This window comes from Gekko japonicus, unplaced genomic scaffold (genome assembly GCF_001447785.1).
Source record: "Gekko japonicus isolate JY-2015 unplaced genomic scaffold, Gekko_japonicus_V1.1 scaffold509, whole genome shotgun sequence".
NCBI lineage: Eukaryota > Metazoa > Chordata > Lepidosauria > Squamata > Gekkonidae > Gekko > Gekko japonicus.
In genome coordinates, this window is record NW_015168664.1 from 267,234 (window position 1) to 282,149 (window position 14,916).

At 44.1% G+C, this 14,916-nt stretch overlaps 1 protein-coding gene across 1 annotated transcript in view; it reads right to left on the reverse strand.

The window, feature by feature from the left end:
* Window positions 1–7,476, reverse strand: part of SPARC (secreted protein, acidic, cysteine-rich (osteonectin)) — a 30,852-nt gene extending 23,376 nt beyond the window's left edge. Inside the window, exon 1 of the mRNA XM_015415288.1 lies at window positions 7,290–7,476. The gene's annotated coding sequence lies outside the window, so the exon portion shown is untranslated. The remainder of the gene's footprint in view (window positions 1–7,289) is intronic.
* Window positions 7,477–14,916: the final 7,440 nt, after the last annotated feature.

Below are 14,916 nucleotides of genomic sequence, written 5' to 3' on the forward strand. Positions count from 1 at the left end.
CCTTCCTCAAACATCAGAGTTATAACCTGGGATTTTGTGCATGCAAACCATATACTCTACCACTAAACCACTCACAACCATGCCCTCAAATACAATACAATGATATATCCAGCTGTCACTGAAGGAGAGGATGGTACAGCACCATCTTTGCATGTAGCCAGGAGGTTCCAGATGAATATGTTCCATTAATACGCTATCCTGATAAATTAAGTCATGGTTGGAAGCTATGAAAGACAATCCCATACGTTCTCTAACCTGAAACAGTTACCGTTAGTGATGCGCCAACTGAACTTAAATTTAAGGCTAAAGAAATGGTGAAAGTATGGACTTGTAGCTTGACTTAGGGTGGATTCACACACAGTCTGGGAATGTGATAGTCCTTTAAAATTTGCTCATGCTAGGAATGTAAACTTTAAGCAACAGATTAATCAACAACAGATGTAGTTGATTAACTGGTGAAGATAATTTTACTCATTGACACCATATTGTAATAGTGGAGGACACAGAATTAGAGGCGACCACTGTTTCTACCCCCAAGTTACAGTAATTTGGCAAAGACATTATTAAAAAGTAGATTTTTTTCCTTTTTTAGAATAAGATTTCACATTTGTTTATTAAATTGTAAGTTTAAGAAATTGTGAATTTAAATTATATATTTTATAAACAAAACATGCCACTAATTGTTTAAAAGAAAGGGCATCTTTTTATTATTTCTTTGACATGTTTAACTGACACAAGTTAGATGATAAAGCTTGTTGACAGCTCAGCCCAATGACAAACTATCATTGTGGAGCATCTGCTGCCTGCAGTATTGAACCATTTTGTAGTCTATTCCACGTAAGCAGGTTTATGGTGGCACACAGGCAGTCAGACCAATTCTACATGTGAGTCACAATAACTGGGAACTGCCACATCATCAGATTTCAAGTGGTCACTGTGCTCCTGGGATTCATGTACATCAATTGGCCTTCATGCTGTCCTGTTTCTCCTAAAAAGGTTCACTTGAAGCTGTACTACAGCTAAATGGCTCTGTAGGGTCACTTTGTGTAAGTCCTCATGACACTGCCCTATTAGTAGAACATTTATTTGAGACTCTAGGGGCAATTTTATCTTCAGACTGGGATGTTAAAGTAAAAAAAGAGGCAATCCTGTTTGCACATTTGCTAACGGATAAAGGTCATAACAAGCCCAGTAGATACAATTAATATCAAGCGCATGAGCAAGACCTCAGTATTCCAGAGATTAGGGTTGCCAGCTCTGGGTTGGGAAATACCTGGGGATTTTGGGGTGAAGCCTGAGGAGGGCAGGGCTTGTGGAGGGGACAGACTTAAATGCTATACAATATCATAAAGTTCACCTTTCAAAGCGGCCATTTTCTCCATGTGAACGGATCTCTGTTGCCTGGAGATCAGTCGTAATAGTGATCTCCAGCCACCACCTGGAGGTTGGCAACCTTACCAGAGATGTTTCTTTCTCGCTGGCAGACTAAGAATGACTAAGGAAGTAATGAACCTGGGAGTAAATCAATTAAACCCAATAAGACATGTTCTGAACAAACATGTTTATCATGCTACACAAATCCCCATGCATTTATTGATACTTTCTGATATGCTTCCAATAACATTCAGGAAAAGTCATGAGTGTTTGGGTATAATGTGAATAATGTCTAGGGTTGCCACCCTCCAGGTGGGGCCTGGAGATCTCCCAGACTTACAGCTGACCTCCAGATGAGAGAGATCAGTTCCCTTGGAGGGTGAACTCTATGGCAACATATCCTGCTGAGTTCCCTCCCCTCCCCAAACTCCACCCTCCCTCGGCTCCACACCCAACATCTACAGCTATTTCCCAAACCCGAGTTGGCAAACCTAATAATATCACTAAAAATACAATACTTGCAGTGCACAGAAGTGCTTTAAATCCTCTGCGGAAAACGTCTGTAATCTGGGTTGTATTACTATTACAGTTTTGCAGCTGCAAATTGTCTGAAAAGCAGTAACTTGCCCAAAGTTTAAAGCTGCTCAGTAACTTGATATTTCTGCTGGGGTTTGAACCCACAATTTCTCGCTAGGTCTATACTTTGGCTGCACTGACTATGGCATGAAAAAGCCTGCAAGAGCAGCATGTGGGACATGCTGTCATTGGGATTATGTTGCTAACTGCTGCATGATTTTAGGCAAGGCAAGGGCATTTCTCCAACTCCGCATTTTTATTCAGTTTCATCTCTGTAAAACAGGATACACTTGCCTGCCCTAACTCTAACATTTTGACGAAATAGAAATATTGCTTTTTATTGTGCCTTTATAGGAAGAGACTGTTCAGAATTGTGTTTAGGTCCTCAGCATCAAATATATAGCATTAGGGAGGAATGATTGCAAGAATCTATCAAAATATCCATCACCTAAAGGCAGAGAAAGGCAGAAAGCAATTTTCGAACGTGCATATAAGAAAAACTATTATCTAAGTATAAGATCAGGAATATGATCTAGCTATTGTTATAAACATAAATGTACAAAGAAGACACATTTCAAACTGGGTTAATTTATAGTTCCTAAAATAAAATCAGTTGACAGGCACTTTTATGCTCTTTAAGGAATTGATAGGTAATCCTCAGTGATGGGGGGGCCTGCCTTCAGGGGTAGGCACCATTGGGTAGTTGGCAGAACCTCACAGACCCTGGGTGACCCATTGCCACCACCTGCCATCTCCTAATAGAAGGTAAAAAGAGATCAGGAATGACCTTGCTGGCCAGTGTCTATAGGAGCATCTGCCACTGCCAACATAGGTACCAGCAGCAGCAGAAAATGGACAGGTTGACAATAACCACTACCGTGGAAGGGCAGGCAATTGCACATGGCAGCACCGTGGAGAAGACCTGGCTAGAGAATGCTTTTCTTTGATAAAGGCTTGCCAAGTCCCCCCGGGGGGCAGGGAAACCCTCACCCCAGAGGCCCGTTCCCCGCCACTGCCGGATCGGGCCCCAGGGGGAACTCCACCCCGACGTGCACGTCAGCAAGAAGTGACGCGACCACACCGGGCACGCTGGGGGCGGGGCCATGGTCATCCGAGGGAAAACTCTATGGTTTTCCCTCAGATAGTCGTGGCCCCGCCCCCAGCAGGAGCTCCACGTCACGTCACTTCCTGGTGACGTGGATGCAGCGCTCTGGGATCGACCCGGGAGTCCCCCGCTCTGGAACAAGGTGAGACTTGGGAACCCTACCTTGATATCTGGTTTTCTGTAAGGAAGTTGTGCACATGCCAGCACCAGGAGGGAGAGAATGCAGCTGCAATTGAGGGAGGGAGGAGACATCCATTGCCACTTGCTCCTCCCCAGGCAAGTGCCAGAGGTGACAACCTTGCCCTGCAGATGGGGAATTGTGCAAAAAGAGCCCCAGGCAGTGGGAAGCCGCATTAGTGAGAGATCTACCAGAAGGCATTTTGTTAAAGTACCCTCGCAACCTCTGGGACTGACTTAAAAACCTGTGTCTGGACAGTTGCACATAATACCACAGATGGGAGATGCCATTCTTAGGTTTTGGCCAGTCCCTCAGATAAGATGTTTTCAGAGAGCCTCTTAAAATATGTGGCCTTCAAGGGATGAGCCATTTTTCTGAGAGGAGCAGGAGCAAGCTTCCTCTTCTCCCTGATGCTTCTGGTCCATGGTGGGACCTTACCACTCCAGTTTCCAATTTCTTGGTGTTGGTCAGGGGGAATGCCTGGTGGCAGTGGATAAGCTGGAATGAGATGGTCTCTCACTGCTTTTAGCCTGGCTGCACTGACCACTTCACACATACTGATCCTTGCAAAAGGATTGCAAGAGCTCTGCATTTGGCTCCCTCTAGTACCTCCTCCCTCCAAAAACTGAAAGTTTGCTTAAGCAACCCGTGCGTCACCGCAGAGGCCTCTGTGGAAATGTCCCATAACCTAATGGGCAGGGCTTGTAGCTGAATCAGGGGAACATCTTTTTTCCAACCCTTTAAGGAAAATTAATTTAATGCTGATGGATTCAAAAGGAGCACAAGAAAATTGTGATCATTTCTCCCCTTGGGGGACTCCTTTCTTTGGGAGTTAGTTCAGTCGAAGGACAGGAGAGGAATTCTTACATTCCTGTTTCAACAAGAAGGCTGGTACTGGTGGGGCCAGAAGGAGCGTGAGTCATTCCAGGGGCCTCTGAGGTGATATTTCAGTTTGCAATGGGAACTATGCTCTGCCACCACACCAGAACAGCATAGTCAGAAGATTTGTAGACTGTGAGTAATTGGCCAGATTTCTGTGGAGAGTAGCAACATACTTAACATGGTATGTCCAACTGGCAGTGGCTTCCCAGACAGTTTGTGGATCTAAGTAGATTCCTAGCTTTGGGCACTGCTGATGCTCTGAAGTAGGGGGTAACGTAACTGAATGTTCCCCTCTCCAAATCCCTCCACATAGAAAACTAGCATGGCAGAGGAAAGACTAGACTACAGTCCCGCTTCTTGATATCTGGTTTTCTATATGAAAGTTTTTAAAAATTGAAGATGATGATCCATCTTTTGGGTATGTTGTAGGGCTATCTTTCGCCTATGCTCCCGCAGAGTACAAGGGGTTGGACTAGATGCACTGCAAGATCCCTTCCAACTCTAACATTCTATAATTCTATGATTCTATGGTGGTGGTGGTGGATGAGGAGGAGGAACATTTAATTGCGTGAGCCCCCACCATCATTCAGATGATACAGCCCAGATAGAGGTTTAAGTGAGCAAAGAAGGCCTTTACAGCATAGGAAAGTCAAACTTGGTTTGACCGTAATTTCCCAGCTAATTTTGCTGTTGTTATGAATGCACTGGCACTGTGTATGCAAGTCCAGCTGTTCAGCAGTCATGTTGTCAACTTTCAACACTGTGTCCCAAGAGGAAAGTGGCTGGAAGTTTGGGTTGGATAGAAGCCCAGATGGTCACCACCTGTAAAACTCCTTAATACATATGCGTGCACACACACACATGCACACACACAAACACTCAAAAAGCAGCACAAAAAGATATCAGCAACATCCTTAGCTACAAAGAATAACTAAACTTCTAGCCACACTATCAAGCTAATTAAAGGCAGGTTTGCGTAATCCTTTGTTTAAAGAATAAAATCCAGTACAACAACAGGCATAAATAACAGTATGTATTTAATTGCTGTTCTTTCAGTACCTATTTTAAATGTTGGTTGTGTAGAGACATCTGAGTTATTGTTAGTACCTAAATGAAGCTAAATTGGGTTTTAAGCCTTCCTGGGAGCAGTATTCTGTAATCCAAAATGGAAAGGGAGAGACTGTGACTAGTGAAAAGGCACTTTGTACATGTTCTGGAGCACTTTGCTTTATATTTTTGCTGCTCATGTTCCAGAATTTAGCCCAGATGTTGAACACAGATTCTGCTGATCCCTGATGCAGAGAAAGCTCTTGACTGAAGATACCGAGTAAAAGCAAGTTTGGGTTCAGATATCTCATCTAAAGCGATTTCAGCCCTTCTCTCACTGTTGGTGTGCATATGTGAAAAAGCAGAAAAGCAATTCTAAATGAAAAAGTAGAAAAGCAGTTCTAAATGTGTGCCAAGTTTCTGATGTATGAAAAAGAGAGGCAGCTTTAAATGCATTTGACCTGGGTATCTGGATGAACTGGTGGCATTAGGGAAGGTTCTTTTGCAATTGCATTTCATCCTCCATCCCCTGCACTTTACTATGCATGCATGATTTGAGCCTTAAACTTTTTTGACTTTAAAAAAAATCCTGTGTGCAGTACAAACCCAGCTTTGCTATACCGAATGTAGAGAATATATCCAGGAATGATACATCATTTCCAAGAACTAGAAAAAATTGAGAGACTGTCTACTATGTCTCTTTTATGCCTATATCCTTTGTGTGTTACATAAGAGGGCAATTCAGACTCAAACCAGCAGTATTTCAAAATAACCCTTTGAACTTTTGGGGGGGGGGTGAGAGAGAGCTGCAACTGGACACATCCTTTCCTTTCCACAGCTGAGGCCAGAAAGGCCCTTCATCTCCTGAACCAGAAGACACTGAAAGTGTTTCCATGGAAGCCGACATTCCACTGTGGGAGAGTCATATAAGAAAAGAGTTTTTTCTCCCAGTAGGTGGAGCTTGGCAAAAGTTTGAAAAGTCGATATCTCTCTTCCCCCTTCCCCCCTCCCCATCTCCTGAGTTTGCCTATGTGGCAGACAATGGCTTTGTTTGAACCGTTTCATAGAACTGTGCAGGCATTTACTTTAATCCCCTCACCAAAAAAAACAAAACAAAAAAGCTACCCTCTCCCCTTCAACTTTATCACCCTTCCAGGCTAACAATCTGCTGCTTTTTAAAATGTTTTGTCCCTTGTGAATGGAATGCTCAGGGCAATGAAGTGCTTTCTTAGTGGCTTCACCCCAGACAGAATCTTTCCATGGGAATTTTGAAGTTAACTGTCTTTTCCTTGGCAAGATTTTTGAAATAAAATACTGTTCCAGGAGGGAAGGATAGCAACAACAAAAGCAATTCAGTTCTTCTCCTCAGAGGGAGCGGGGGAGGCATGTCCTTCCTTTAAAGGCAGTAAATTTGTCCTTTTGAACAGAGATGTATAATGTGAACACCCACTCCTAATTTTTAATAAGTCCACAATTTCTTGGCCGGAAAGAATCTCTCCCGTTATGTTTGCCTTCCAAACTCTGTCATAAGAAAACCAGTGAGAGAAATAAGGACAAGCTGGTGTGGGTGGGTGTGTTATTAAAACTGGCATTTTTTCTGAAAATAAAAATACGGTTTGGTAAAATTTGTTAAGAAAAAATTCTCTTGACCAGTTTAGATTCTCAAAAGAACTGTGATCTGAAGTGCTCAGTGACAGGATGTATGCCATGCGCCAAACCTAATTAATTAGGGAGGATTAATTGTGAAAGCCTAATGACAGAGTAACAACATGCCTAAAAATGTCTGCAGCCTCCTCCAGAGAAACACATGCATACATATATTGCGAGAAAAATATTGGAATAAGCAACATTTTTCTGAATCTTTTAGAACAATAAAGAAAAGCTCATTTTTTGGGAAATTGTTTATCAAAAGCAAGGCAGATGGAGCAAAATTCTTTAAAGTATGTAGCGATGGAAAGTCAACAAAATGCAGAATATTTTTGCACACCACAACTTTTTCTACTCATTTATAATTAAGATGCTAGTGTTAGATCTTATGCAACAGGCTGCTAGAAATAAAGAGAAGAATCTTGAGGACTGAGAAATAACTCAAAGTAGAGAATGGAAAAGAAGGATTTAATGCCATACCTCAGGGACAGGGGCGGTGGAGCTGAGAAAACTTCAGTCTCTTGGAAGGATCTGAAGGAATCTGAATGTCAGAGAAGGAGGCAACAGGAAAGCATTCAGGGGGGTTACTGGGCTGGGTTTCTGTCTGTCTGTCTTTCTTTCTCCTCCTCTGTTTACCAAATCTGATCCTTTCTCTCCGGCTACAGTGGGTTGGCTTTCACATCCCCCCCCCCCAGTTCCTTTCTCCTAAAATATATTCTGTGGCTGCAGCCAAAAGCTGAACGATAGACCAGAGCAATCAAGTAATGTCAGAGGAAAAAGCACACAGTGCCCTTATATGAATTCTAAAGCAGAATGGATGCAGAATGAAATCGACGGCCACATTTATTATTGCCAGAATTCAGCTGAGATCATTTTGTTGTTTTGTGTGTCCCCCTCCCAATACTATTAGGCTAGGGGGAGGCAACCATGAACTATTCTTCTTCTGACAAACCAAGGGCTTGCAAACCAAAGGAGGTCTATTACATGGTGATACTTGACCTGGAATATGATTCAGACCACTGAATTCTGTTAGTGTATGATAATTGATTAAAAGTAGTATAAGTATCTGCATTGTCCCATTCCTGACATACATAGCACTTGCCACTTGTGAGAGGGCACATGGGTGCAAGTATACACCCTTTGGAAAGCTACCATTTGATTAGCTATATACATTATTTATACACCAACCACCTGAGAGTATTCACATATACAATATCATTAATCTTTACAATAATGCTGTGAGGTAGATATTTTTTCCTCCAGTATTACAAGTGATCTGTGAGGGGAAGGAAGAAGGCAGATAGTAAGAGATTGTAGCTTGATTGTAGCTCACCTAGTGGGCTCCTGGCTGAGAAAGTATTTGAACAGAGGATTTGTTTTTTCAGTCTCATAGCCAATATGTCATATTAGCTGTCATAACATTAGGCAATAAAACCATAAGGTAGGAGTATATAAGTGGAAGAAAATCAGAGCATCAGTGTAAACACATGTTCAAGAGAGCGGGGGGGGGGGGACCTGCAAGGCCGGCGGGAGTGCGAGGAAGCCCCGCCAAGGCCCACCCTGGCCCCAGGCAGGCAGGGGTGGGGAGAGGCTGTGAGGAAGCAACTTACCCTCCCTCTTCTCCTGCTTCCTCCTGGCTGAATGAGGGCCGGAAGCGGGGCAGCCGGAAGCAAGGGGCGGGGCTTCATCGTGTGCCCCGCCCCTCGCCCCTCACCCGGGGGAACTGCGATCCCCCGCGATCCCCCCCGAAATGACCTCTGGGTAGGGAATAGAAAGAATAGAGATTGTGATGACGTTTAGGTTGGGTCATATTTGTACAAATGGGATTGGAAATGTGCCAGTGTGTATTTTAAAAAGTGAAGTAGTTGTTGAAGGGATCACTGTAGAAAACCCCGGCTTAACAGTTCTAGGAACAGGCCTATAAATGTGGCCTTAACAGCAGCATCATGTAACTCATGGAATTTAGCTAAGGAAGCTTACAGTATTTTTTTTTCCTTGCGTGTGTTAAGAACAGTTTGTCCTCCATAATGCTTTTCCTACCTTGATATAATATCTGTACAAAAAGATATATGTACAAGTGTCTATTCTGCTGCAATTATATGGGTAAAAACTAAACCAAGGTACATATTAAGGTCAATGTGTATTCACAACAGTGTACAGTGACAGGGTAACCATGCACTGTGAAAACAAAACAGGAGGTTGCTACCAAAAATTCAGTTCAGTTCTGGCCTTTCCCATATGTAACGGATTGTATAACCCTAGGCTTCCCAAGTGCCCCCGGGGGGCGGGGAAACCCCCGCCCCAGAGGCCCATTCCCCAGTGCCGCCGGATTGGGCCCCGGGGGAAACCCGACGTGCGCGTCACCTGGAAGTGACGTGACCACGTTGGGGGCGGGGCCACGGCCATCCGAGGGAAAACTCTATGAGGTAGAAACAATTCTTATAAGACTGTTTAAAAATTCAGTATAATATTTATAATGTTTTATATTATTACACCAATTTAGTTTTTCTCCCTCTTTTTTCCTCTTCTTTTGTATTTCCAGATAGCAACACCTGGTCAAGATTGAGGTATACTATTTTCTATGTGTGTTTTTGTTTGAAAAAATCATATATTACTGTCCACTGAGGAAGGCCCTAGACGCCAAAATGCATATGGTCTTATTTATTTATTATTTATTTGTTTGTTTCACTTTTACCCCGCCCTCCCTGCTAGGCAGGCTCAGGGCAGCTTCCAAGAACTGACAAGCAGTATACATTCATAATATATTATAAAACATCAATTAAAACACAGCAATCAATATAAAACATTCATTAAAACATTCATTAGATGGCGATAGAACTAAGGTGCAATTTAAGGACGCATTTGGCAGTACCGCCGCATTAGATCATATAGGATCGGAGTTCACTACAGGGCGCAGCTGGTAAAACGTCGCTCCTATCGGAACGCCTGCCTGAAAAGTTCTGTTTTCACGGCCCTGCGGAACTGTGACAAGTCCCGCAGGGCCCTGATCTCGGCAGGGAGCTCGTTCCAGTAGGACGGAGCTACAAACGAAAAAGCCCACGTCCTGGTTACCATCAACTTGGCTTCCTTAGGGCCAGGGAGGTCCAGGCGATTTTGGGATCCTGATCTCAGTGCTCTCTGGGGGACATACAGGGAAAGGCGGTCCCTCAGGTAGGCCGGTCCCTGACCATAAAGGGCTTTAAAGGTTAAAACCAGCACCTTGAAGCGAATCCGGAATGCTATTGGCAGCCAGGGCAGAGTCTTGAGCACAGGCTGGATGTGCTCCCACCTGGGGAGACCCATCAGCAGCCTGGCCGCCGCATTCTGCACCAGCTGCAGCTTCCGGAGTTGCACCAAGGGCAGCCCCATGTAGAGAGCATTGCAGTAGTGCAACCTCGAGGTGACCATAGCGTGGATCACTGTAGACAGATCATTGCGTTCGAGGAAGGGAATCAGCTGCCTAATCAGCCGAAGATGGTAAAAGGCTGCCTTGGCAGCGGCTGCTACCTGGGCCTCCATTGTTAAGGAGGCATCCAGGAGCACTCCCAAACTCCTGACCCTCGGAGCTGGCACCAATGGCGCCCCACCAAAGGCCAGGAGTGGGATCCCTACCCCCGTACCACTCCGATTCAGGCACAGGACCTCCGTCTTCGTTGGATTCAATTTCAATCGGCTCAGTCTAAGCCATCCAGCCACGTCCTGCAACGCCTGGTCCAGATCTTCCGGGGTAGAGTCAGACTGACCACCCAACATCAGATAGAGCTGGGTGTCATCCGCATATTGGTGACAACCCAGCCCATGCCTCTGGGCAATCTGGGCAAGGGGGCGCATATAGATGTTAAATAGTATCGGGGAGAGCACGGCCCCTTGGGGCACACCACACACTAGTGGGTGCCTTCGGGACTGCTGCTCCCCAATAGCCACCCTTTGTCCCTGACCTTGGAGAAAGGAGACAAGCCATTGCAAGGCGAGCCCCTGAATTCCCATGTCGGCGAGGCGGTGGGCAAGCAGCTGATGGTCGACCATGTTGAACGCCGCCGACAGGTCTAGCAACAGCAGCACTGCCGCCCCGCCCCGATCCAGATGCCTCCGGAGGTCATCCGTGAGAGCGACTAGTACTGTCTCCGTCCCATGGCCAGGGCGAAAACCGGACTGGAAAGGATCTAGCACGGAAGCGTCATCCAGAAAGCTCTGCAACTGCACCACCACCGCCCTCTCAATTAACTTGCCCAAATAAGGCAAGTTGGATACTGGCCGATAGTTGGCCAATTCAGCCGGATCCAGTGATGGTGTTTTAAGGAGGGGGCGGACCATTGCTTCCTTGAGAGCCCCCGGGAACAGTCCCTCAGAGAGGGAATGTTGGTCATTTGACTTGTTCATCAACTTTGTATGTATAATTATTATAGCTTATGTAAAGCTTGCTCTGGTTTTTAATGCTGTTTGATATTCAGATTCTATTATTTTAACCTGATTTTTGTGCACATAATATAAGCTTTCATAAGCCATTGCTCTATTTGTCTTGCATCTAATGATGTGATCTCTCACTCACAAAAGCTTATTCCACAATAACTTTGTTTTTAGATGCCACAGAACACTTCATTATAATTATCACTTATTCTGTTTCTTCCATATGTTTAAATGGTTATAGAATGTAAAAAGATAACAAATGATCCCTTCTGAGTACTCGTAAACTCAGAAATCCCCAGTGGTATGATACTAGTAAGTTTAAAGTTTCCCCCCTCCCAGCATATGAGCATCTCTTTCCATTACATTGGGAAGACGAAGAAGAAGAGGAAGAGATTGGATTTATACCCCGCCCTTCACTACCCAAAGATGTCTCAGAGTGGCTTACAAACTCCTTTCCCTTCCCCTCCCCACAACAGACACCCTGTGAGGTAGGTGGGGCTGAGAGAGCTCTTGACAGAAACTGCTCTTTTTCAAGAACAGCTCTTATCAGAACTACAGCTTGCCCAAGGTCATCCAGCCAGGTGCGAATGGAGGAGTGGGGAATCAAACCCGGTTCTCCCAGATTAGAGTCTGCGCACTTAACCACTACACCAAACTGGCTCTCTAAGAAATGGCACAAAGGCAACCTCTAAGAAATGGAACAATAATAAAGATACAGATGTCAGTGATCACATCATACGCTCATAGTATAAGCCACTTTGAATCCCTGTTAGGGAGAAAGGCAGAATATAAATGAATAAAACAAAATAAATTCTATAATTAAGGACTTGCAGGGAGCATCTCATTTCCCATTCCTCCACTATTTACTCTTTCCATGAAAACCCCCATAGCATCTGCCCCTTCCCTGCTTCCTTCTCTTCTTTCCACCCACCAACCATCCTACCTTTTATTTGCCCCCTCATATTCAGCTGTACACCAGTTTGGTGTAGTGGTTAAGAGTGTGGACTCTAATCTGAGAGAACTGGGTTTGAGTCCCCACTCCTCCCCATGCAGCTGTTGGTGTGACCTTGGGTCAGTCACAAGCTCTTTCAGAGCTATTCTCTCAAGGGCAGTTCTCGAGAGAGCTCTCTCAGCCCCACTTACTTCACAGGGTGTTTGTTGTGAGGGGGGGGAGGGATTGTAAGCCACTCTGAGATTCCTTCAGGTAGTGAAGGGCAGAGTATGAATCCAATCTCCCCCTCCTCCTTCATTTATTTCATTTGTAACCTGCCTTTCTCCCTAATGGGAGACCTAAAGTGGGTTACGTCATTCTCCTCCCCTCCATTTTACCCTCACAACAACCCTGTGAGGTAGGTTAGGCTGAGAATGTGTAACTGGTCCAAGGTTATCTAGTGAGCTTCCATGGCAGACTGAGGATTCAACTCTAGGTCTCCCAGATCCTAGTCTGAAACTCTAACCACTATACCATGTTATGATTTGGAGATGCAAGGTGCTTTGAAGTGGATCAGGGAGTTTCTTGGATCCAGACAGCCATTTATTTTTTTCAGGGAAGAGAGCAGTAAAATGCAGAAAGAGGTCATGGAGCAGGAGATGTCCTTCTACAGGGAGATAACCATTTGCTTACCTGCCAGGGAGGCAGGATGGATAGCTGTTGTAAAACATGATCTGGGTATGGAGGTGTGTGAGATGTGCAGTCCAGAATGGCTGGAGGGAGATTGGGGTGCACCTTCCAACTTGGGCAGGTCCCCTAAATCTGGATTGGGGTAGGCTTCCTGCCAGCACAGGGCAGGAAGGATTTAATGGTCAATATCATCCATTAGCCTTTGTTCATATGCTTTGTCCAGTTGTTGGTAGCTGGATTTCTCTGCAAGGGACAGGAGGGCTGGAGATACATTTGTTCCACAAACATCCAGGTGAGATGTTGAAGGTACTGTTCTAGCTTAGACATATGTATTATGTTCTTTTCATTAAATCTGTAACTACTAGGCTTGATAGCTATTTTCCCTATTGGTGCTCTAGCTTAATCTATAGAAATAAAGTCTTTTCCTGTTAAAAAAGCAGACTGTGATTCAACTCCTCCACACAAGCAAATTACATCATTTGCACATGCTTAGAAACATTAAACACACATGTATAGAAGAAAGGCTGGAATAGTTGGAAAACTCTGCCCTTTGTACTTGCTCAGAGGCAGCCTTTACCAAGATTCCCCAAGGCACTGGTAATGTGGGAGGCTGGATTTTAATTTGGGGGGATGGCGCAACATGCATGTAAGAACACATTGAACCAGGGAGGTTTGTATAAAGTTCATGGCTTCAGTCTCTAGATTTAAGAATCCACAGATATGGCCATATTAAAAATTAGATATATTGATGATGTAAATTGGCTGACAGTGTTTAGTAATTCCACCTGCAATAATTACTCCATACACAGCATAGCTGTGAACAGAAAGCTTTGCCTATCCAGGATACCCTTTTGATTTCCAAACTAATCTTTATTTGTGAGATGAAAGATTTGAGCGGGACAGAACATTATATGAGATTTAATCATAAAGTCTAGTCTGGCTATTAGCTGTTCCATGACTGGCCAATGGGTAGCTATAAGCTGTTTAGAGAATGATATGAAACTGGTATGTACAATCTTATCCAGTGTGGTAGATTACTTGTGATGCATGTTCAAGGAGTTAGTGGGGTGGGATTAGTGATTTAGTAGTCTAATAGTTGTCTTCCTACACTGTTCATGACTTCTACCTCCATCAGAGTGGTGCATATACTCTATCCTCAAACATTTTATGACACTTAATGAATATAGAGCAGAAGGCAGCATAGCCTTTGAAAAGTCATTCTTAGTTCATTGAATTCCCATCTTTCAAGAATTTTGACAGTCAAATAATTTTAACAGAAATAGCTCTTAGGACTCTGTGTTGTCAAATAGATATCATTGGCTTTCCAAAAACCTCTATTATAAGCAGTGAAGTAATAGGCAAATGAAAGAGACGTAGTAAGGTGGTACACTGTGAAATTTCTAACACTAAAGTAACTATTCTCCTCTTCAAGGCAAAGATGTACCCTTATCCCTACTTTCAGGAAAATTAAACACAAACCAGAGTTCATATAAGTTCTTACCATTTTTATGTCGGTAGAACAGCAATGCCGTATAACCACTCTGTGTCCAGAGCAGTTAATGGTACCACTACTACTATGGACTAAACTGTCCCACAAGAGAACGCACTTGTTAAAGAGAAATGAACACATGAGGCTGCCTTATACGGAGTCAGACTCTTGATCCATCAAGGTCAGTATCATCTACTCAGACTGGCTGCGGCTCTCCAGGATGTCAGGCAGAGGTCTTTCACATCACCTCCTACCTGATCCCTTCCACTGGAAATGCTGTGGATTGAACCTGGGATCTTCTGCATGCGAATCAGGTGCTCTACCACTGATCCACCCCACCCCCAAATGACATGAAGTAGGTCAATTCCAAGGCTTACTACAATACTTATGTGCGGAGTGATTACCATATTGAAGGAACGAACCTTCTTCAGTGTTCTGAGAAGGAACTTTTGAAAGTAAATTCAGATCTCAATAGTTGAACAGTTATCTTCAAAATACAGAATACAGGATGTTAATTACAGCTTCCCCCTAGTCCCATAGATTAAAAAAATGATTTAAGGCAAACTCTAAGAAAAAGCCCATAGGGAAAG